This window comes from Muntiacus reevesi, chromosome 1 (assembly GCF_963930625.1).
Source record: "Muntiacus reevesi chromosome 1, mMunRee1.1, whole genome shotgun sequence".
NCBI classification, from domain to species: domain Eukaryota; kingdom Metazoa; phylum Chordata; class Mammalia; order Artiodactyla; family Cervidae; genus Muntiacus; species Muntiacus reevesi.
The window spans coordinates 85,696,848-85,722,304 of record NC_089249.1 but is presented as its reverse complement, the minus strand read 5'-3'; the positions used below and the strand labels follow the sequence as shown (position 1 = coordinate 85,722,304).

The 25,457-nt window shown below is 38.1% G+C and overlaps 1 protein-coding gene across 1 annotated transcript in view; it reads right to left on the bottom strand.

Annotated features, from left to right (window-relative positions):
* Window positions 1-25,457, bottom strand: part of NOTCH2 (notch receptor 2) — a 169,858-nt gene that overhangs the window by 94,896 nt on the left and 49,505 nt on the right. The gene's annotated exons all lie outside the window — the stretch shown is intronic.

Genomic DNA, 25,457 nt, shown 5'->3' with positions numbered 1-25,457 from the left:
GATATCTGGGGACTAAGACAGAATGGAAGAGGAAACAGAACTAGTAAGTAGCTTCAGTGGCTGCGATGGCGCCAGCCCCAGCCTCCTCATCTTCTCTCAGAGCTCTGTACAGTAAGCGCAGCAGACCAGGAGCAGCTAGGGCTCTGAGCATCTTTGTGAACAGGTAAAGCTGGAGCACGAGAGGCGGTGAGGAGAGGCACAGCACTGACGCCAAAGGCTGGCTGACGTTTCCAATGAGGAGTGTCCACCTCATGTTGTCAGAAGGCCTATCTGGAGTCCTGGTGGGATGACCTTGAATAAATTACTTAACTTCACTATCAGCTCTTTCACATTTTAAATAGTTAATAAAGCTACTTCCATCATGAGGCTCTTGTTAGAATTGAACAAAGTATGTGAAAAACTTCATAAATCTTTTTAAAAGTTTTACAAATGAAAAATCTTTTTTTCTCTCTTTGTACTTACTGAGGAAAATATCATGCTTTATTCAAATCACAGCTTGATTTTATAATAGAATAGGTTATTTTCTAATTATTTTTTAAGTAAAGCAGCAAAAATTGCCAATGTAGTATAGCTAAAATTAACCATATTATTAAAAGCATTTGCAACTTATTCGAGAAATCTGTTACGGATGATGTTAAAACTGCAACACAATTCTCATTCACAGTAACAGTCCTCTGGGCATTAAGCTTGGCTGACAACTCCTGATTCTCCCATATGGGAATTATTTACCTTATAAATAATGACAAACTTTGAAGCCTGGGTGGGCTTTGCCCAAGCTTTGCTACCATCATCACCATCTCCCCAACACTATCATGTGGAATCTGCTCAGAGAACACAAATTCACTTAAATATTAGCTTCATAAACAAAATGAAAGAGTAAAGTTCCCAGGAAAACAAAAATGAAGCAATATGGAAGATTCTAAAGTAAACTGAAGTCACTCAGTCATGTCCAACTCTTTGCGACCCCATGGACTGTAGGCTCCTCTGTCCATGGGATTTTCCAGGCAAGAATACTGGAGTGGGCTGCCATTTCCTCCTCCAGGGGATCTTCCTGACCCAGGGATTGAACCCAGGTCTCCCGCACTGCAGGTAGACTCTTTACCATCTGAGCCACCAGGGAAGATTCTGGAGCCAAACAAAAGTATTCCTGAATTATCTGTTACTGAGGTTTAATCTACATTGTTGCTTCCTACCACTAAAGGAAAAATGTTTCAACTAAGATATGTTTAAGAAACCAGTAAAAATAGAGGTGACAACTACAGCTTGTGAGTCGTCTTTTTTTTTTTTTTATGGCCTGAGAGCTATAAATGATTTTTACATTTTTTAGCGGTTGGGGGGAAAAAATCAAAAGAAAATAATATTTTATGACATTTGAAAATTATGCAAAATCCAGATTTCAGGGTCCACACATGGACTCTTATTGGAATACAATCATACTCATACAGGGATTGTCTACGGCTACTTTTGCATTATAGTAACAGGGTGGAGTAGCTGTGATGAAACCATATGGTTCCAAAAAGTATTTATATCTGATGCTTAACAGAAAAAGTCTGCCAACTCCTGAATAACAGGATATATGAAGCCTAATTCTAGATATTGGAGAAGGAAATGGCAACCCACTCCAGTATTCTTGCCTGGAGAATCCCGTGGACAGAGGAGCCTGGTGGGCTGCTGTCCATGGGGTCGCACAGAGTTGGATATGACTGAAGTGACCTAGCACGCATGCATGCATTGGAGAAGGAAATGGCAACCCACTCCAGTATTCTTGCCTGGAGAATCCCAGGGACAGAGGAGTCTGGTGGGCTGCCATCTATGGGGTCACACAGAGTTGGACACAAATGAAGTGATTTAGCAGCAGCAGAATTGTATATATAGCATCCAAAATGCTTATTAATAATGACGTTGATGATGAAGAAGAATATTTTTATATCAGTTTCCACAAAGAATATTACACTGGTTCATTCATGCAACAGTTACTAAGTGCCTATTAAGTATCAGGCATTGTTCTAGAGCTAGGAAAATTCTTGAACTCACAGAGTTTAAATTCTAGTAGGAGAAGACAAAAAGCAAAATTAATAAATGAAATCTATAATTTGCTATGTGGAGTTAAGTGCTAGAAAAACAATAAAACAAGAAAGAGGCATAGGAAGGGAACGAATTGGGGATAACAGAGGTAGATAAATGAAGTATTTCAGTTAGAAATAGGAAAAGCAGAGAGGGCCTCCCTGAAAGGCACATTTGAGTCAAGAGCTAAACGAAGGAAGAGATAGCTATGCAGGTATCTAGGGAAAGCATGTTAAAGGCAGAGAGAACAGGAAATGCAAAGGCCCTTAAATAGGGAACAGTCCTGGCATGGTTGAGGAATAGCCAGAAGACCTCTGTGGTTCCACCAAAGGCATTAAGAAAAAGAGTGCAGAATAGAGATTACAGTTACAAGTAGGAGGCAGATCATGAGGAGACTTTAGGCCACTGCAAAGAAGGAGTCAGGGTCTTACTCTAAATGAGATAATACTAAGATAGGATGTACAACTGATTTATTCTCCTGAAATCCACCTATAGAAACACAACTTATTTTTATGGGAAACTAGACTCACTGCTGATATAATAATAAAGACTTTCTTATTTAAAATCTTCTAGCTAGCTAGACATCAGCCTATTCCTTTACCTTAAAACATGTACAAGTCTCTTTTAATCTACATTTTTCACTAAGTCTCATTTCCCTTTCCAAATACTTCCTTCACAAACAAACTTCTATAACTATAGCTCAACTTCACAGCTATTTCCCCTTTCTTTTCCATCTTATTTGTTCCTTTGCAGTAAAACTTGCATTCTTCTTATTGGCCAGAAACCATGTCCTAAGAGCAATGACTTTTCCCTTGTCAAATTCAGTGGTCTCACCTGAGATTTTTTCATAAGGAAATTCTTAGAGGAGGCATTGCTGACCATACCTCCATCACTCTAATTGGTTTACATTTGGCTTCTATGACCCCCTCTGTACCTCAAAGCTTGGCAAATTCCTAATTCAGATTGTGGAATCCTTTTCGTCTTCCTCCCCATCAGGTTACGGCCACCTGAAGTTAAGTCTGGGTTGGGCTGCCCTTTCCTCCCTTGTGCACTTGCTGTTTTGGTTGTTGTTCATCGAGTTTAAAGCAACTACCTTCACGTATCCAGCGCCAGTCCCGTGTGTTCAGTTTACTAAAAGTCATCTACTTACCCTAGCATATCCTGCCAATACTTGAAATACACATTTCAAAAGTATTGTCATATTTCCATGAAACTTTGATTTCTCCATTTTTCTATGGCTTCCATTCACCATCTCAAAAGTTATTTTTGGTTCATCCTTTTACATTATATATAACTTATGACTACGTTCTGAAGTCTTGTTAAACTGAATTCCTATAGTACTTATCATAGACACTCACTGTCTCCTTTCTGATAAAAATTCTGATCAATTAAAAAGCCTCAGGTCAGACATCTTGTTCCTGGCTTTTCCCCCCACTTCCATCCATCACTGTATAATAATAAGAGAATCATGGGATTCAAGACATCCTAATATAATTTCTACCCAAAGAGATAATTCTTTCTAAAATATCCCTGAAAGATGATCACAGCCTCTATGTGAATAAAAGCAATTAAGTATGATGTCTAAGAAATAGAATTTAATAAATACTTGAAGTTATCTTCTTTCTACTATTAAAAGTGCAGACACTAGAATTAGATCACTGGATTTCAATCCCATTTACTCTGAGAGTGATCCTGAGCAAGTTATTAAACCTCCTTGTTGTAAAATAAAGTTAATAACAGTGCCTACCTTGTAGGGTTTTAAGTAATTGTAAAGCACTTAGAACAGTTATCTAGTGCATAGTAAATGCCATGCATTCGTTAAGTAAGATAAAATATTGGCTCACTACTTCAATAATAGAATTGTCTTCAGTATGGGTAGATCTCATTGTCCGGCAGCCTTTCTTTCTGATGTCTTCAAATTCTGCCTTCCTTCCTAGGTATGTATATACCAAGAAGGATAAAATGTAAATCAATGCAAAAATTTGTAAAGAATGTTCACAGTAGCATTATTTATAATAAAAAGTGGAAACAACCCAAACATCCATAGCTGATGAATGGGTAAATAAAATGTGGCATATCCATACAATGAAATATTATTTGCCATAAAAAGGAATGAAGATTTGATACACGCTGTGGTATGTATCAAACCTTGAAAATATCATGCTAAGTGAAAGAAGCTAAACACAAAATGCCACATATTGTATAATTTCACTTTTGTGAAAGGTCAGAACAGGCAAATCTATAGAGATAGAAAGTAGATTAGTGCTACCAGGAGCTGGGAAGAGGAGAACTGGAGAGGGACTGCTAAAGAATAGGAGAGTCTCTGGAAGGTAATGAAAATGTTTTGAAATTATGTAATGCGATAGTTACACTTAACTGTGGATATACTAAAAACCATTGAATTGTACATTTCAAAAGGGTCAATGTAATAGTATATGAATTTCTGTTGGTGGGCATGTAAATTGGCGCAACCATTATGGAAAACAGTATGGAGGTTCCTTAAAAAACTAACAACAGAGCAATACGATCCAGCAATCCTACTCCTTGGCATATATCCAGACAAAACTGTAATTAGAAAAGATACATGTACCTCTGTGTTCATAGCAGCACTATTTACAATAGCAAGACATCGAAGCAACCTAAATGTCTACCAAGAGATGAATGGATAAAGAAGATGTGTTATATACATAATGATGGAATGTTACGCATAAGAGAGAATGAAATAATGCCATTTGCAGTAACATAGATGGACCTAGAGATTGTCATACTGAGTGAAGTCTGAGAAAGACAAATACCATGTGATATCACTTATATGTGGCATCTATTATATGATACAAATGAACTTATTTACAGAACAGACTCACAGACATAGAAAACAAATGAAAAGGGAAGAGAGTGGGGAAAGGATAAATTAAGAGTATAGAGTTCCTAGATACAAACTACTATATATAAAAATAGATAAATAATAGGTCCTACTGTGTAGCACAAGGAACTATACTCAATATCCTATAACAAACCACAAGGTAAAATAAATATATTAATATATATATAACTGAATCACTTTGCTGTACACCAGAGACTAACACAACATTGTAAATCAACTATATACTTCAATAAAAAATCTTAATTAAAAAAATTTTATTATGTGAGTTATATCTTATTTAAAAAAATAATTCTGCCTCCCTATAATTTCCATTTGCTGGCTATGCTTGTCCTCTAGAACAAAAAGGAAGAAGCTACTCTTACATATGGCCCTTCAAGAATTTACAGGTAATTATTTTGTTTTCTCTTTGTTTTCTTTTTCCAGGATTCCATGCTTTGGACTATTCCAGACTTCTTCACCATTTTAGTGGCTCTCCTGTGCTTCAGATAACAATAGTAACAATAATAAGAGTGACCAACATTTTTGAAGCACTTACTATGTATTACGTGTTTGCTAAGCATTTTATTACTCCCTCTAACAGTTATGCTATATCATTATGTCCATTCTGTATGTGAGGACATTGAAGCTTAGAAAGATGAAGATTTCAGAGCTAGTAGATATTAGAGGCAGACCTCAAATCCAGGTATGATTCCAGAGCCCACATACTTCAAAACTGGGCTATCTGCCTACCCCCAACTAGATGATTCTAGCTTATCAAAAACCTCTTTAAAAGGTAGGACCCAAAATGGGAAAAAAAAAAAAAACAAACCCACATAATACATATGTTCTTATCACTACAGCATAGAGTTGGACACTACTGTTTCTATTATTGCTGCTTAAAGCTGTGGTGGTTTTTATAAAAGTTACAAAATCCAGATTCAGTTAAAAAGTCCACACTTTTTTTTCCACATGAACTACTTTTATGCCATATTCAACCCATCCTATATTAGTACACAATGTTTTTTTAATGTAATAATTGGTCCTGTAATTTCTTTCTTTTCATCTCAACATGCTGAATCTTTACCCCAAGTTTCCTTTATTTATATAACTTTACACTTTATTCATATAATCACAGAATTTCAACACTACACCAAATCTCAGAAGTCAATTGGTCTGAACCTATGTTGTACTGAGAAGGACACCAAACTGACCTGCCGCAAATTCGTCTGTAAATCCAGAAATTTCCCCTAGTTTTGGATCACCTACAACTGTATTTCTATCTTTACCTAGTCTTTATCAAAATATAAAGCATCACTTAACTGAAAGTATTCTATGAAGTCTTACCCCAAGATTGGCTCCTATTCAGTCAGTTCTATTATCTCAATTACACCAGCATCCTGTCTACACCTCTTCATTAAATTCAGGGAGAAAATTGCTCCCTGAAAGTGAGCACACTACTTAAAGAATGATCCTTCTCAAGTATAATTTTGATCATGTCACTCACTTTTCTGCTCAGAAGCTAGTTTCAGCACCCAGCCATTCTTATGATCTATTTGTCTGTCCCGCTCCTATCATCCAACTTACTCCTTAGTGACCCATAACTTAAGCACTCCAGATTATTTCCACACTCAGGTCTACTGTTCCTTAATAAAAATCTTCTGTCTAATCTCCAGTGAGAAGTACCACATTTTACCATCTGATATGTCTAATTTACTTTCCTTTCTACTATCCTTGTTTCAAAGATCTGTTCAAAACCTATATCCTTTATTAAGCTTTCTCCAAACCATCTCACCCATCTCTGATCTAACAGTAGTTGTATTCCATGTTATATACTACATTATTTCTACCAATATGGCTCTTCTTCATTAAGCCATTGTGAGGTCTTCCCTGTGTCTCTCTCAAACTGATATTTTTGTGGGGAAGAGTAAGTCATCAGACCCTGGGGTGGGTGGCTTGAAGACCATGACCACCTATGTTGCAAAATCCCCTCTCAACCTCATGTGGGGCTCTGCCTGGTAGAACACAAGGCAAGGCAACCAGAAAAGTCATCCTGGGGTACAAAATCATCCCTCACATCCCAGGGATGAATTATGGACACAGGAAGAAATTATGGACGTAGGAAGAAAGGGGAGAGATAGGTAAGTGAGACAGCCAGAAATAAAGGACCCCATCTCCTAATACAGGAGATCTTTCAACTTTGCAAATCCATGTTCAACTGTAATAGGAGTACACCATACATCCTGTTAGTCTCAGGGGGAACTGGGACTCTCCGCTGAAAACAAGAGATTAAATAGCTCTCTTCTCGAGATGGCTCAAGTTGTCTTTATCACCCAAGTTCCCTTATAAATCTACAGTTCTATTAAGTTACCCCAGTACCATTTTGGGAAAATAGCCTACATCTTGAACTAAAGGTGTATGTTAAAAATCTTCTAAAAATATAACAAAAAAACCCCCAAAAACAAACCTCTAAAAACTGCATTTGGTTCCTGAAACTATATGAATGCCCTCCTCTGGAGGAAATTTATTACTTATTTAAGTAGTTTTCTCAGTGACTTCCTCCTAGTCTCTTCCCTTCTCCGGCTTTGGATCTCTGAAAGAACATAGTTCACAGAGGATGCTCTGAGTACGGGGAAAGTTTTGTGGGAGGGGGCTTTTTCCCTGTAAAACAATTTCATAAACTAATCTGAACACTTTATCAGCTCCATACAGTAACGTATTTTTCTGAAAAAGTCTGCCATTTCTGACACGAAGAGGTCCACTCTTTCATTGTTACTATTCAAACACACACATGGGGAATGAAGTGAAGGGGGGGAATGAAGGGGAAAAAAGAGAGGGAAAAACAGGGGATTCCTCCTAACGGAACTAGAAAACATTCCAACTGAATGGATGCCCATAAGTCCCCTCTCAATAAAACAGATGAAAACCAGACCCCAACGCTCACATGTCACCAGCAGCCTGGATTCGTTTACATGTAGCCACTTTACAGATTTCAACGAAGCTGGGATTTGAATAGCAATTCCAATCTATCTAGCAATGGCTGTGATTCAGGATCAGTCTCCGTAGTAATACAGGACAGAAAAATTTGTTCTTTCAAGTTTCCTAAGTGAATAGCCACTCGTCTAGAGAAAAGCTTAAAATACTGTAGTAGCTTGTGTCAGCTCCAAGATGACCAAAGTCTAGCAGGAAACAAGCCCCTTTTCCAAATAAAAGCCAATGCTCTCTCCCCTTGTCTTCTCCACCGACTGTTCTGTACCAGCAGGGTGAGCCCAAATGGCACCCAGGGCTTCTCTGCAGCTCTGCCTTCAGCTTTCTTCTAGTGAGGATTTGGTCATTAAAAAAATAAAACAACAAAGCGAAACACTACCACATAGGAGAAGAAGAAAAAGAGAGGCGTGCTTTACAAAACAGCTATTTCAAAATCATGATTTTTTTAAAAACTACACAGAATGTGGAACGGAGGGGGGAAAAATGTCTCATGTGGGTTGCGTCGGCCCTGCAGCTGCTCCTCATTAAAGCTCCTCTTTACTCCCTCTGGGCTGGTTTCCAGCAGAAAATTCTTTAAACAGAACTCTGCTTTCAACCCACTTTCTTCTTGCTCTAGGCCTCTCGGCCCCCCAATCCGCAGTGGCAGCCTGCCCTAGCTGAGCTCGAGAGGGGGGAGCTGTTGTTAAGGTAAATGAGGTAAGGGCAGAGGGAAAAAAAAGTACAAAACCCAGAAACCAAATTAAGCACTGGTCAGTAACAAAGGTCTGCATTCTGAAAAGGTCCCAAATCAGTCTGTTCTTTCCTGTGACCATAATGCCAGCTTAGTTTCCTGCCCCCTTCCCGCCCCCCGGGCCCCTGTTAGAGTAGATAAAAATGATTGCTAACAGCCAAAGCTAACTGTAACCAGTTAAAGTTCCTATATAATGCTTAATTCCCAAGGCTCTGGCTTACAAACTCCTAGATGCCCAAGAGTCTCCAGAATCAAGTCTAAACTCTCAGATTGGAATTCAAGAGGCCCAACCTACTAGTCCAACCTCACTGTCACCCTCCTCTCAGTAACTCCAGTTGAACATCTCATCAGGCTGTCAACATTTTGATTCTGTAACTCTGTATAAAGGTAACCACTGGGTTATGCTAATTACTGACTTAAAAAAAAAAAAAAGGTACAGGAAGACGTCTTGCTAACTTCCTGGTAAGGAGGGAAAAAGGGAAGAGTTCTGTGATGTTGACTTCTTCTTGCCATTCCCATTCCCCTTCTCACCTCCCTTCCCCCAAAAAAGAAACAGAAAATTTAAAAAAAAAAAAAAAAAAAAAAGGAAATACTATAGCTTACTCAGCAAGAAGGAAAAACAAAAAGAACTAAAAAAAAGGTATTCGTGTACAGAGTTAGGGCCCAGTTCTGGGCTGTCTGTGGTAAAACACACTTTCTAGGGCTTTGCTGGTTTGATGTAACGGAAACAAAGACCAATATACAATCAATTTCTCTCTCCTCTCTCTTTCTCTTTTTCTTTCTCTCTCTCTCTCTTCTCTCTCACACACATGCACAACTTTTTTTTTTTTTTACCACAACTAATAAAGACTACCAAATACTGTAGGACAGCCCATTTTTCTACTATGTAAATTCAGCTTCCTGAGCAGAACATTTCTGCTTTTCTTGTAGTATTTCAGAAAATGTTAATCTTGGTTCCCACATTAGGCTGAATGCTTCCAAATTAAAAGTTTCCCACAGGAAAAGAATTTCACGGGGAATTGTGAGGCTGGGAATTATCTTCTGAAGCTCCACCTCACTTGGTTTCCATGCATTTAGGTTTTTCAACACTACCCCCCATATGAATAAAGCAATAAACACACACTGATTTTAATAAATCCAAACCAGAAAGAAGCTACCGTGGTATACATTTCAAAACTGTTAATTCATAGCACTGTTCATCTTCAACAGAAACTATGAAATCAGTAACCACTGCAATGGGAAACGATGCTTTATTTACACAAGAATTTGCAAACACCCTTATCTTCCAGTTTATAGTCTGGGCTCATTTATCAGAGCTCAAAAGCTGAACTGAGTGCCTGGCCTCTTCAATCATCACTTGAAAGAGTGGACAAGGGCACACAAACAGCATTGGAAGACTTCGGTTGCTGCCATAACAGAAGGTGGTCTTTCCTGTCTTCTAGCATACAATCTTTACCTTTACCAGATTTCACTGAGTGGACCCTGAGAAAGCATCTACTTGTGATTAAAATATGGCAAACGTATTCTAAACACGTGAGTTTACAAAAAGCACCCTTCAGAGTAATAGGCAAAAACAAATGAGTTAAGCCAGTTGTCCCCAAACACTGTACAGTTACTACAAGAAGTTTGCAAATGCTTATAAATCACTTTCTAGACTATTAAATAATGTCCTCTCCATATGAAATGAACTATAAATGCTGTTACAGTTATTAAAATGTGGAGACATTATAAAGGCTTATTGAATTCTCAGTAGATTTTGACATTATGCATTGTATACAAACAAGAAACTGAGAACTGCCTGCATCTTAAGACCATCAACCCTTCATTCCTTACACCCTCGCTAGGCTCAGGGTCTTTAGCTCCTAGAACATGTTCTAATGCACCTCCAGAACTTCGTACATGCTCTTCATTCAGTCCAAACACTTTTCCCTGCCCTCTTCTCATAGTTAAGACCTAAAATTCCTTTAAGCTTCAGCTCAAATTTTATTTCCTTTGAGAAACAGGCTGATGCCCCCTGCTGTATATTCCCATAATCCTAACATATATCATTCATTATCTTATATTATGATTTATTTGTTTCTTCCCCAAGAGACCAAGAATTATTATCACTATATTCATGGTGCCTAATACAGGAACTGGCATACAGAAGGCATTCAACTATTCAGTGCTCATATTCTTAACCAAAGCCAAAAGGCAAAATGCAAGGGTCCACAGAATTCTTACACTGTCAAAAGACTTTAATTATACTCAGTTTGGGAACCACCAGGTTGAGCTATTTACACAAAGGACCATCAGTACTAATTAAGATTCCTGATACATATAGGACTTTTTAACCTTCACTTACCTCTAAATCATTCAAAGTGAGTCAGTCAAACCTATATGGAGTAGACTTTTTAAATCATACTTTCTCCCCAAATAAGAACACTCTCTCCCCACCCCCCACTCACTCTCTCTCTCTCTCACACACACACACACAGAGTCTGCATTTTCTCTTGTACTTTTATTAATCTTTAATAAAACACTGATTACATGAACCATCAGGGTCCTGAGTGAGAGAACATCCTACAAAGTGGCCTCAGTAGCATAAACTGCTAGATTATCCAGACACTGGGTGTAAAAACTAAACAAAATTTCAGAGAAAAAAAATGAGTGTGTTTGCTTTCTGTTCTCTAACATGAGGAAATGACCACCTGTAAAATTCTGAAGTCCAAAAAATATCTGAAGGCAGAAAGTTCCAAAAGCTTATGGTTTGGCCTAAAAGGATTCCTAGTTGAAAAATAACTGTACTCAAATCATATCAAACCAAACCTGTATCCGAGAGTAGGCAGGAGAAAAACCTGCATTTTTTCGAACTTTGAAAGATAAGTTTGAAGAGAAATAAAAAATATTTCTTTGTAGATTCTGAAAACATCACTCTCCCCAAAAACGTAATAATCACATGTATAGGTATGCAAGACCATTCAATGAATAATATATTGAAATACATATAATATATAGGAAAATATAATTTCAAAATGCCCTGAAACACTATAAAATCTCATTTAAATGGCCCTACTTAGACTAGAACAACAGGTAATAAAAATAATGGACAACATGAGGAAATAAATAACAGTGCCTTGAATCCTACTTCAAGACCAAAACCACTAGTTCCCATAAAAGATAGGGCTGTGACCCAAAGCATAAAAATAATGGTTCCTGGGGGTTAAAGAAAAACCTTAGTTATTATAATGGTCTTCCAAAGGGCTACAACAGATAAACTGATACGTAATATATCTATGGTATTAAAATTGCATGGGGTTGGGGTAGAGAGATTAGGGGAAAAAAACTCTAAAAATGCTCCTTTGGGGCAAGGGGGTGATAAAGATAAAAAGGTTGAGAAACACTGAGATAGCATATCCAAATAAAGTAGTTTTTAGCTTAGTATCTGGCACTCATAACACTCATAAATGTTAGCTGAATTAAACAGAAAGGTTTCCTACAAATGCTGTCTATGTTTGTATATATTCAAACTCAAACTACTTCTAAAAAATTGTTCCTCAGCTTTGGAGTTTCCTTCACCTATGCTTGATCTGCTGCATGAAATCAAAGTTTATGCTTCCACAGTGACAAAGTGGAAATCTTGCAAAGCTAAACAGTGGTCTAATGAGAAGATTTACATACCATACATCCAGATACCATAAAGATGATTTCTCTTAAAAATACAGTGCTATCATTATTTTATGTACTCTTGCATTCTTATAACAAAAACAGCAAAACCTTCAATCCCTCACTACATGGCTGATGCTGGTAGTACATGTGAAAGTCTTAACCTGCTGCTGCTGCTAAGCCATTTCAGTCGTGTCTGACTCTGTGCGACCCCATAGACGGCAGCCCACCAGGCTTTCCCATCCCTGGGATTCTCCAGGCAAGAACACTGGAGTGGGTTGCCATTTCCTTCTCCAATTCATGAAAGTGAAAAGTGAAAGTGAAGTCGCTCAGTCGTGTCCGACTCTTAGCGACCCCATGGAATGCAGCCCACCAGGCTCCACCGTCCCTGGGATTCTCCAGGCAAGAGTACTGGAGTGAGGTCCCATTGCCTTCTCCGAGTCTTAGCCTAGTGGTGTCTATACTTGGAAGCATGCTCTATCAACAACTACACAGCTGGGACTGGATTTGGTTTGTTATCTGTTTTCCTCTAGATTGTAAGCTTTTGAGAACAAAGATAATTACTGAAATCATCACTATCACTATAATCACCCCCAAAGGTTTTCCACACAAAAGATAACTTTCATGAAGTTAATGACATCTCACAATACTTATTACTTTTATGACAATAAGAGAACAGTTACTGTCAAAGAAAAAACATAATTTTTTATTTATTTTTTAAAAACATTCTTTATTTAACAGGATCTTGGCTTTGGTGCAGACCTCCAGTATAGATCATCTCAACTAGAAAAGTTGCATCAACTAAAAACTGATATAGGAAGATTCAGGTATAATTCTTTGTTCTAATTTCAGTAATAGCTGCTTAAAGAATTCTTTTTGTATATTAAAAAAAAAAGCTTAGCACAAAGAATGGTTCTTCCATATCTCATGCCATCCAAGGACATGAAGCATTTCAAATGGCTACTATCCTCTAAGATAAAGGTCAGCAAATACTGCCCTGGGCAAAATCTACAGGCCACCTGTTTTTGTACCTCCAGCCCAGGGGCTAAAACTGGCTTTTACATGTTTTAATGGCTATGTTTTAAAGAGGTATATAGGTATGTACATCATATCCTTAATTTGTTTCTTAGCCAGCAAAGCTTAAAACCTTTATCATCTGGCACTTTAAGAAAAAGTTCACTGATGCCTGCTTTAAGGTCAGGACAGCATTAAAGTATACATAGGAGAGTCCCAGTCCATCCTAAAGGAAATCAGTCCTGAATATTCATTGGAAGCACTAATGCTGAAGCTGAAGCTCCAATACACTGGTCACCTAATGCAAAGAACTGACTCCTTGGAAAAGCCCCTGATGCTGGGAAAGATTGAAGGCAGGAGGAGAAGGGGACAACAGAGAATGAGACGGTTGGATGGCATCACCAACTCAATGGACATAAGTTTGAGCAAGCTTCGGGAGTTGGTGATGGACAGGGAAGCCTGGCGTGCTGCAGTCCATGGGGTCGCAAAGTCAGACACGACTAAGGAACTGAACTGATCTGAGGCTAAAAACACCTTCAAAACACGTGCTTGCAATTTAGGTTACTTTTTTGGTTTACTGGAAGTCAGTCACTTTAGGAGCACTTGTTAAGAACCATGTTTAATTTCAGAAAGGCAACCCAATCATCAGAGAATCATCACTGTCAATTGTTATACCTCTGCATAATTAGAACCAATAATAATAAAAAGAACAGACATTAAGGAAAAGAATTAGAGTATATAAACTTAATGTGGTGACTCAAGACAAAAACTACTACTTCCCTTAAAATATGGGATCAGGCCCAAAGAGTCAAAAAAAAAAAAAAATCTTTTTTTAAGCTAAAGATATTACAATGATTTGTGACCTTCCAAACCAAAGAAACTGAATATCAAAAGAACCCCCAAAGTATGCATTCAAGTTCACACAAAGTGAAGATAAATGCATCCTGAGAGGCACTTCACTTACTAAACGGAGGCAAGGCAAAGCCACACCTGACGTGCTATATTCTCCTGCATCATCCTGCTTTAAAAACCCATGTCTACTGGTAGGTGAGACATACTCAGGGCATACTTGCAGACAGGTAGGTAGGTAGGTAGGTAGATACGTACTGAGTCTGTTTCTTATCTGAATGAGACTAAAAATGTAGCAAAACTATTATTTTACAAAACTCTCACCGGAGACTTGAGCATGTTCTCAGAGCTTTTGATTAAGTGGCTTTCCACAGACCTTTCCTCTAGATCAAGCCCTGGTTCTTCCACTAGGTGTGAATCTTGAAAAAGCCACTTTACTTCTCTGAGCCTCAGTCTCCTCATGTATTAAAACAAGATGCTAGGCCAAATAACCTCTCATAATACCTTTAACTGTAAAATTGTATGATTCCATTTAGGTATATTCTACAGCCCCTGTGGATATTAATATCCTTTAGGAGAATTAAAGACCTACTTTAGGAGGAACTCAAAAGAATTTCCACATTGTTTTGTTTCGTGGAATATTAAAAAATAAGACGTATAGCTAGAGTTAAGATTCTTGATCTTTCAAACTGCCTAAGTTGTTTGTTTTTAATTCTGCTTCTCTCTCTCTTCCCCTTCTCTGTTTTCACCCTGAACAGCAGTCCCTTGACAGTTGGTACCAAGAATGAAAAGAAACAGTGCTGAATCTTTAGGTCACCTAATGGGGGCTGAGAAACAGCTTTTAGTCCCACTCTAACATTCCAATCAGTTATGTAACATGGGACAAGTCACTTGGCCACATTAAGCCTTGGGTTCCTCATCTTATAAAATAAGATGAGTGGGAAAGGTGCTCGACAAAATCCCTTCCACCTCCTGAGCCTGATGACTCTACAATGTTGGTTTTTGAATTTCTTCAGCAATACTGCCCTAGAATGCAATGATGTTTGCTGATGGTAATGCTTGGGGTCAATGGTTGTGTATGTCTTGACCATCAACCCACTCTAAGCAGGGACTCCCTGGGGCAAGAACTGTGCATGTGTCTCTTCTTTTACATTCTTCATGCTACCTAACTCTCATCCTTCTAAGCACACAGACAATTCAATACATACTTGTATAAAGGAACTGTTGCACAACCCACACTTTCAGCTAACCCCTTGCAGGAAGCATAAGGAAGTAAAGAATAAGCAAAAGAGAAAGAGTGAATAATTTAAACAAGATATGGAGAATAAAGAGGAACCATGAGCCTAAAAGGGAAAGAAAGGCCTCTTCCCCAAGTCATATGGCCAACATTAAAGCCTGTTTTCCTCAGGACGGAATAGTGGTAGACACTGCAGTCCCTCCCTTTATAGACTCTGATCCACTAACAAATCACACAAGACTAAAAATGACTGTGTATGTCTGGGAAGAGATGCACCAAATTTAAGCTTGCAGGGAATCAACCACTTAATTAAATTCACGTAGGACCTTTTTCCAGACATAATTTTTATATATCATCTCAACACAGCATAAGTACCTATCTTACTCATTTCCCCAGCTCATAATACTCTCATTAATTTTTGTAAAATTTAGGAAAGAATAGGTGATGATGTCCCATAATTAGAGAGTATGCTTCTCTAAAAACTAATTATAAACTCTGATTATCAGTGTCAGCCTTTGCCTAAGAGGAAATGAGTCAACTTTTCATTAGTAATCAAGTTCTGTCCATTTTTTAAGAGTGACCCAGAAATTCAAGGCCATAAGTTTTAACAATATGAGACAGAAAATGAGACACCACAAATATTACTTACAAATGCAGCTAAGAGGAAAATTTAAGTCAAAAAGGTTCCTGAGGTACTTTTCAGACTGAGTGAGATTTCAGAAGAGGCAAGTTGCCCAGTAAAATAATTCCTTAAGGAGATATCTCTGGCTTACACAATAACCACCAGCATTTCAAAATTTTAAAGGGACAGGCGGTTAAATGGCCAAGTCACTGCCGTGGTCTAGGCAAAGGAATCATAACCACTATCAAATGTTTTCCACACAGAACAGGCATCCCTGGTTTATTCTGTATAATTGAAGGTTTGGATATGTACTATATAATCAGAGGAAACAAGCAGAAAAGGACACGAGCTAATTTGGGGTAACCAGAGATGTGTCTAACAGACGCTTGCTTACTCTGGATCCCTGAAACAAACAGGATTAGGACAATGATATGCTGTACAAAAGAGATCTGAGGTTGGGATGCCTCAGATCAAGAATGCACTATGCCTCATATGAAGATTGATCCTGCTCCTGACATCTCTGTTTTTCCATCACTCCTCCTAACCCTTTTTTTTTTCTTGCCTCAGAGATTCTGAATTCTGAGTTTCCCTGTAAATGATGTCCACAAGCCTACCTGGCCACTCTGTCCTGGAAGCAGCACAGAACTCAACAGTCAAGGCCGAAAGGCACAGGGAAGGAGAGATGATTGCTCCCAGCTGCTCCCTCTTCTTTGCCCTTGGTCTCCCCCCACCCCTTAATCCAGACCGCCCATCTCAGGCATTCAAGCCAACATGTGCTAAAGGAACGATTTTTCAAATCAGTGAGCTGTCATTGTGAAATAGATTAAAAATCCACAAGCTAGTTGAGCAAAACCTCACATAAACTGAAGTACAGACAGAGAACACCCACGATGTAGAAAAAAAAGTTTTAAAACTATGTCATTAAGGAAACAATGACAATATTGGTAATGATTATTTCAGTTAATCATAGCCTTTTCTAGTCGCCTCAGTCTCTCTACTTCCATCCTTCTGCCTATCCATTTCCTAAGACACAGTCAATATTCTCAGATTTATTCTCAGATTATAAGTGAACCACAAAAAATTCTCTGATTTTAGTCTTACATCCCATAGCAGTCGTTCCCTTGTCTCAATCTCCACAGTTCATATACATACATATATTATATATATGTATACATATATATGTATGTGTATGCCTCATCCCCCCAATAAGATGGCAAGACATCAGAGAACTGCCACCATGCCTTATGCAAGAGAAACACAACATTCATTAACAGACACTCCTGAGGTATAGATACTTGTGAATAAGAAAGTCAGACAGCACAGGCCTCCTCAGCCTTTATGTTTGACTACAATACCCTGCACAGTGCTTAATCACAGTTTAATAAACACCAGTTTAATAAACACCAGTTTGGTGAAAATTAAACTTTCCTTTGAAGAGGGCTATGGACTGAGTGCACCCCTTCAAAATCCTTATATTGAAACCTTCATCCCCAATGTGATGTTATTTGGAGCTGGGGACTTTGGGAAATAACTCAGCAGATGAAGTCAAGAGGGTGGGGTCCTCATGAGGGGATTAGTGTCCTTAAAAGGAGTCAAAGGGACCAGAACTTTCTCTTCCCACCATGTGAGGATATAGTGAGAAGCTGGCTGGTTACAAAGCAGGAAGAAAGTCCTCAAAGGGAATTGAGGAACCCAGCACCTTGATCGTGGACTTCCCAGCTTCTAGAACTATGAGAAATAAATGTCTGTTGGTTAAGCCACCTGGTCTTTGGTAGTTTGTTATAGCAGCCTGAGTTGACTAAGACAAACAGTGATGATCCTAAAGTGTCTTAGAGTCTGACTTTCAGTGTTGAGGATTCAGGACAATACATACAGTACCTGTTGGAAAGTAGCCTGAATCCACATAGACTCTGTGCCCTAAATGCTACTATTCTACAGAAGGTTTAATCAGCCTCTTTTCTCATTAACACCTACCTTCTCCTCAAACTTATGTAAAGAAAAAAAATGGATATAACATTCCAGTTGGATATGTATTCTGAGTAATGCCACCTGCTATTTAAATAACGCCTTTATTAGTCTTTGCTTTCACTTTCTTTCCATAAAGGCCTTTTTATTGGATCCAAGTAGAAGATCGTTTAGGAGCAGAACATTTTAAACAGAAGGTAACTGCATTAATAAAACGAGACTGAAGTCATCAGTATGAGAGTCAGTAATACATTTTCAGACACAGAGGATGAAGTGCTAGTGAAGATTACCGATAATGAGTGAATAGGGTATAGAAAACTTCGGGACTCCCCAGAGAAATTGTAGATGACACTGAGATGTAAAACAAAACATAACTAAAAAACTGAAAACAAAACACATAATACACACACACACACACACTCACACAATGAGGGGAAGGGGGTGGCAGAAACACTAAACTTCATTCCTAGCTACAAAATTCCTAGCTCAGGATGCTGAGAAGGAGGCTTAATGAAAAGCTTCATCACGCCCACACATTTAAGCTAGCTTAACAGAGAAAAAAGTACTTGGAAATTTTTAGATAATTACATTTTTATCACATTCTGACTTCCTCAAACCCTTTGTATTCAATCTTGCTAGCCTTGATAAAAGACAGATAGCCAAAATTTTAAATGAAGGATTTAATTAAGTTACTCCAGATCATGAAAGAGAAATATTTCTCATCCTGCTTAGTCAAAAGAAAAGGGGGATAAAGGAATTACTACATGAAATTAATGGTGCTGACATGCCACAATGGAACAATGAGAAAGAAACTTTACTTAGGATTACAGTTAACCTGTGTTATGGGGACTGTGTTGAAAGAAGCCTAGCTAAACTCCTAACTATTTGTGCCAGGTTTGCAGGCCAAGATTAGTTGGTTTAACTTACTGGCAATGACCCAAGACAGGCAAAAGAATACAAGCAGAGCCTAAGAACCACCTTTTTCTACTTCTCCACCTAACACTGAAGTTTGAAAAGTTTCTAACCTAAAGGATAAAGATCAGTTGAACAGAACATGAGAATTCTGCTGTTATATATTGATAAGAAGCTATTAATCAATTTTTCATACTTCATGAAAAATTCTTGAAAAATTTCATACTTCATGAAAAATTCCTCAGGGACACAACCTATTTGTTAAAGGATTTTTTCAAGAACATAAAAGTAAATAAGAACAACAGCTTAGAAATGGTTCTGTTGAAAGGTCCAGACCACAAGTCCTAAACAAAGAAAGCCTTACAGGACACACATCTATATGTCTATAACTCACACTGCAAGTATAAGGCTGTGCATTTAACAATTTGTGATTCCTGTGATGGCAGCATCATTTATTAGAAGTGGTAGAATTTAATTTGTCTCAATTTCACAGCTGCATAAAATCTGTCTGGACTTGCTCATCTTCCGTTAGGAAAAAAGGGAGAAGTTTCAAGGTTTTAAGTTTAATTTTTTCTACTAAAAAGCATGCTAGCACACAATACCCTCTACCCTCACCTTCACTGCTCTCTTCTTGTATTTCATTTGCATTAACTGCACTGAGCTCTTATGGTCAAGGTCACTTCTCAGAAATGCAGCATTTGCCAAGCCTGGCCCATGTATTCAGCTGGCAAAAAACTTCATATGGGTTTTTCCATAAGATGGTACAGAAAAACCCTAACAAAATTTTGGCCAACCCAATATTATGAACTACCAAAATCTACCTATGTCTCTACTTTAAAGGAAACTATATAGAATTTTAATCATAATCCTGATCTGAAAAGCTGCATTTCATGCACTTTCAAATGTTCCACACTGCCTTTTTAGAAGATCCTGTTTAAACTACCATTTAGGTAGTTTAAATAGGTAATTTTGTCCCATTTTACTGATAAGCAAACTGTGACTCAGAGAAACAGTACATTTTCAAAGAGCACACCTCAGGTCAGATACTTAAAGAGTTATGTGATATTGGGAAAAATATTTAACCTCTCTGAGTTTTCATATATTCACTGGTAAAACAGGGATATTATCTACCTGAGGAGGCTTCCCAGGTGACTCAGTGGTAAAGAATCAACCTGCCAATGCAGGATACACAGGAGACACAGATTCAATCCCTGGGCCAGGAAGATTCCCTGGAAGACGAAATGGCAACCCACTCCAGTATTCTTGCCTGGAGAATTCCATGGACAGAGAAGCCTGGGGGGCTACAGCCCATGGGGTCGCGGAGTCAGACACAACTGAGTGACTGAGCATGCTCAACCTTACCTGAGGACTAGAAAAATACATGTAAAGAGCTTAATTGAGCACAGAGTACGTAATAAATGCTCAATAAATGTTGGCTAGTATAATACTCTTCAACTTGCCAAAGATCTAATTATTGACAGTACTTGGGGCTCAACTTCAAGTCTATCTGACATGAAAACTTGTCCTTTCCATGTCAGCACACAGGGCTCTTCCAAATGTGTTATTTTACTCATCAGTGCCATACTAACTATACAGGGGCCTGGAGCAAATGAAAAACAAAATCAACAGTACTGATTTCATCTTTTTCTTTTAATGTGCATATTTTAATCATAATTTTTGTATTAATTTTGAACTACTGCCTTTCAAATATTATTTATCAAGATTGAAGGAACCTTGCTGGCAAAACCAGTTTCAGCAGGAAAAGAGAAAGTGATTTAATAGTTGATATTTTTCCCAGGGCCTTTCTTTGATCTGATACTGCTCCTGAACAGCACGGAGTGCACCAGCAAGGTGAATGAAAGTGGAAAATGCTGAGTTAGGCATGACTTTTGGAAATGCCTTTCTAGGGCAGTACCGCCACAACACACTGGTGATGCACCCTATACTGATAAGTCAGGCTCTGGAGTATTTTGAGTATCTCTATTCCCAGTCACTCAGTCATATCCGACTCTTCACAACACAATGGACTGTAGCCCACCAGGTTCCTCTATCCGTGGGACTACCCTGGCAAGAATACTGGAGTGGGTTGCTATTTCCTTCTCTCTAGAGGATGAAGAAGGCAATGGCTCTGATTTTCTTGGATGGCTTTTGGAGGACTGGACCACCAATGCTACTTCCTAATCCTGGCAAGGAAAACTGTTAGTTGTTTATTGTTTCTTAGCATCAGTAGATAAATTTTAGGTGAAATGTGACAGTTACGCTTTATAAAAGTTTTTATTTATAATAATTTACTTTAAAATGTTTCTACTTAGATACTTTGGCAAAAAATAGAGATTCTCAAAAGGAATCAACCATTCACAGAAGTTATATAACTCATGGTGATTTTCTACTGTTTCACAAATACTGTGCTAGTTACCTCTTAAGCGGTATGCAGAAAATTTTGAAAGACTCTTAAAATTTTAATTTTTACTATTAAAAATAATGGCAGAGTTGTTGTTCAGTGGTTAAGTCATGTCTGACATTTTGCAACCCCATGGACTCCAGCAAGCCAGGGTCCCCTGTCCTTCATTATCTCCCAGAGTTTGCTCAGATTCATGTCAGTTGTGTCAGTAATGCTATGTAACCATCTCATCCTCTGCTGCCCCCTTCTCCTTTTGCCTTCAATCTTTCCCAGTATCAGGGTCTTTTCCAATGAGTAAGTCCATCACATCAGGTGGCGAAAGTATTGAAGCTTCAGCTTCAGCATCAGTCCTTCCAATGAAGTAATGGCAGAGTAACTTAAATCAACTCTCTCATTTATAATAATTATAAACTTCAGGCAAAATATTAAAAGGTACCAGAGAGCAATCAAAGCAGGCAGAAACTAGAAGGGATATGAACCTCAAAGGAAAAAACAAACTACATATATGAAACCTACACTTATACACCTTTTTCCCTGAAGGTATTCCCCAGTTCATGAAGCACAAGTGAATGGAAGTCCTATAAGAGCCAAGGAGTCAAAGGTATCTGGAACTGTCAAAATTCTTCTGAAAACTGAGGAAGAGAAATCCTGAACTAGACAGAACCAGTTTTGTAACCAGACATGTTACAAAACATGTCATGTAACTCCACAACAAGATGATATGAGGAACACAACAGAAAGCAAGAGCTGGAAGGCTGAAAAGCTGAGCATGGTTCTGGGGAGTCAGAGGTTTGAATTCAAGTCCTACCAAATTAGAGGGGCTTGAGATACATCCCAGTATGTGGTAAAGACCTCATACTTTCCACTGAATTCACTGAAGGGTCATATCTTGGGAATAAGGAGTGTATCCAGCCTCCAAGTCTTGCCTAAAATACACCATCAGACTAAGAGCAAAACAGACCCACCATACCAGAACCAAAATACAAGCCTCCATAGCATCAAGCTGATCTTCCAGTAACATTCTTTAGTAGAAGATAAATTTTAAAACGCATCACTTATAACATCCAGGAAACAATAAAAACTACCATAAACATAAAGTAAAGGGAAACTGAAAGAGCTGTTGATGGAAACACACCCAAAGACAACCCATATGTTAAAAACGGGCAGGCAAGGACTTTAAATAACTATGAAAAATGTGTCCTTAAAAATACACATTTTGTGAATTTTGCAAATTGTAACCTCACCCACCCCCAACATTCTAGTGAACTTGAGTTGCCCACGAGTTTTAATCAAAGCAGGATTTGGAATGGTTTATATTTGAAAGCCTGAGAAAACAACTTGAAAGTGATTAATGACAGCCAAACTTAATTATATATTTACACCTCCCAGTAGGACAAGGGAGAGAATGAAATGTCTTACCTCTGTGTAGTGAGAGGGCTTTATTAAGAGCTGACAACAACTATTTAGGAGCAATAATTGAGTTTTATGCAAGATTACACAGGTTCTTCTTGTCTGGCTCCCAATCTAATCACAGACTGATAGAATACTTAACAGTTAGAAAAAAACAGTTGAGCTGTGTACAAACCTAACCTTTAAAAGTACTTGTCCTCATCTGTCAATGTGATCTTATCAAGGATTTCTATAATTTCCATAAACAACCATTATAATTTAGCTAAGTCAATAACATTATGCTCTTTAAAGAGACAGTAAGTTGCCTTCTACTTTAAAACATTTTCCATTAACTCCCACCCACTCACCCCAGTAAAAGAAATTTGGCCTCAGCTCTCTTTCCTTAATCCACTAAGCAATCTCATGAATAAAAAGACAGTCATTAAGTCCTGGATATCTGATGTAATTTTTATAAATCTCCTAAGTGTTCTAATAATCATATACCATTTTGTGAAAATAATATTTACTGAGCAAGCTGGAGTAACTTCTTTCCCTAGGGAAAAAAAATAAAGGTGGTGAAGATATACTGAAAGATCTGCTACGTAAATGTTATTTTTACTTAAATTTTGCTTAACATGCTGTGGATGTTGGCTGGCATGCCACTGTAGGACGAGTGATCTGGCATCCCTGATATTGTTCTTGCTTTTCCTGTGTCCACTTATGTTGATTCTTCTACTCCTGAAAATGCTAATATTACTTTCACTGAAGTAGAGAAACAACCACTTTTTACAAGCTTTGTTATCCATGTTGGTCTCTCCAGAAGGTGGCCATGCCCATTTTTCCCCCTACTCTGCTTTTCAGAAGGTTGTTTCCCTCACAACAGGGTTGGAAGTCATCTGAGGGATGTCTAGGACTATATCTAGAACTATATCCATAAGCAATCCACCCCATCAATAATTAACACATATTCAGCAACAGAATTCTGGCAGCTCCACTTTTGTCAATCACAAAGTGAGTCCCCTGTTTCCTAGCAATGCTTCTTCTGAAAACTGGGGGCAACTTTGTCTCTCTCACCTTGGTTGGAGAGCCTGAGACTCACAGATCTGTTTTTCTCTCCTAAAATGACCCTTAGTGTCCATTCCTGGTATGTGCTCAGAGTTTAGTCTCCTCTAGAATCTTCTCTCCCCATGTCAGACCACAAATATGTAGGCTAAGACTTGGAATGTATTTGAAATTCTCCCTACATAAGTCACCAAGTTGAATTATCTCTAAATAACTTAGAACTAAATTGCCTCTCTGTATGGTACTGACCGCAGAAGGCAATGGCAACCCACTCCAGTGTTCTTGCCTGGAGAATCCCAGGGATGGGGGAGCCTGGTGGGCTGCCGTCTATGGGGTCACACAGAGTCGGACATGACTGAAGTGACTTAGCAGCAGCAGCATGGTACCGACATCCTGAATACTATATGAAGCAAACAAAATTCTCAGAGGAAAGGTCCAGTCTCTACTTATTTAAGACAAATAGATTTAAAAACATGTGAGATGTATGGAAAGAGTACCATGGAAACTTATATTACATATAAAATAGCCAATGGGAATTTGCTGTTTGGCTCAGAAAACTCAAACAGGGGATCTGTATCAATCTAAGGGGGTGGGATGGGGCAGGAGATGGCAGGGAGGTTCAAAAGGGAGGTGACATATGTATACCTACGGCTGATTCATGTCGAGGTTTGACAGAAAACAACAAAACTGTAAAGCAATTATCCTTCAATTAAATAAATAAATAAACAAGTGAATGCTGATACCTGTTGAGCATCTTTTGGTTCAAGAAACATGGTTGAGCACTAGCTACATACCAGACTGAAAATGCACAAGACCAGGACCTCTCATACTCTAGTGGGAGAAACAACATTATCAACAAATGATCATAACATAATGGGTCAACTACCATGAGACAGCTAAATAATAGAATGAAGCAAGTAACTAAGACACCAGATGCCAAAAAGAGACTACACAAGATTGCAGTGACCAATTCTAACATATTAAGTTCCTTTCCCTATTATCTCCAGTTGTGCTTCCATTCTTAGAGGAGACTACATCACATGTTTTTGGTTGGATTTTTTTCCCAGCTAAAAAAACTAAGTGAACAGCCTATAATCAGCTACATAAAAAATTTCATTTCCAATGTTATTTTTATTCCAATCCAAATAACCTATTGTTAAGCTTTACTGTCATCACAGCTTAAAATATTTTCACTTTGGTGAAGAAAATTTTTTCTGACTTGGAAAAATTCTTGTTCATAACATTAAAGAACTTAAATCCCGGTGTCAGAATAGACTTGATTGGAACAAATGTAATTATTACAGTTAAGTTATTCAGCTAAATATCCAGAAAAGAAACAAAACTATGTTGGATAAACTCACTTAAAATGCTTATCAAGCACATACCTCTACCAAAGCAAAGAACAAATACATCCCCAAAGAAGTATTAAAGAAGATAAATGTCATACTACCAAATCTTATTTTCTATTAAAGAAATAGAATGGATACATGTTCCTATCAAAAATTTTCAATTGAGGTAGAAGCGGGGGAAATTATCCATAGGAAACCTAGAGAAGCAATTTAAAAGATTACCTCACAGGCTTCCTCAAACAAAAAGTATGGCTACACTTCATGATCAGACAGGAAGAAAAGAAACACTCCTGAGAACTATCCTATACTCCCTAGTCCTATTCCTCATCCTAATTCTTCTCTAGCGTGGCTAGTGTGTGCATGCTCAGCT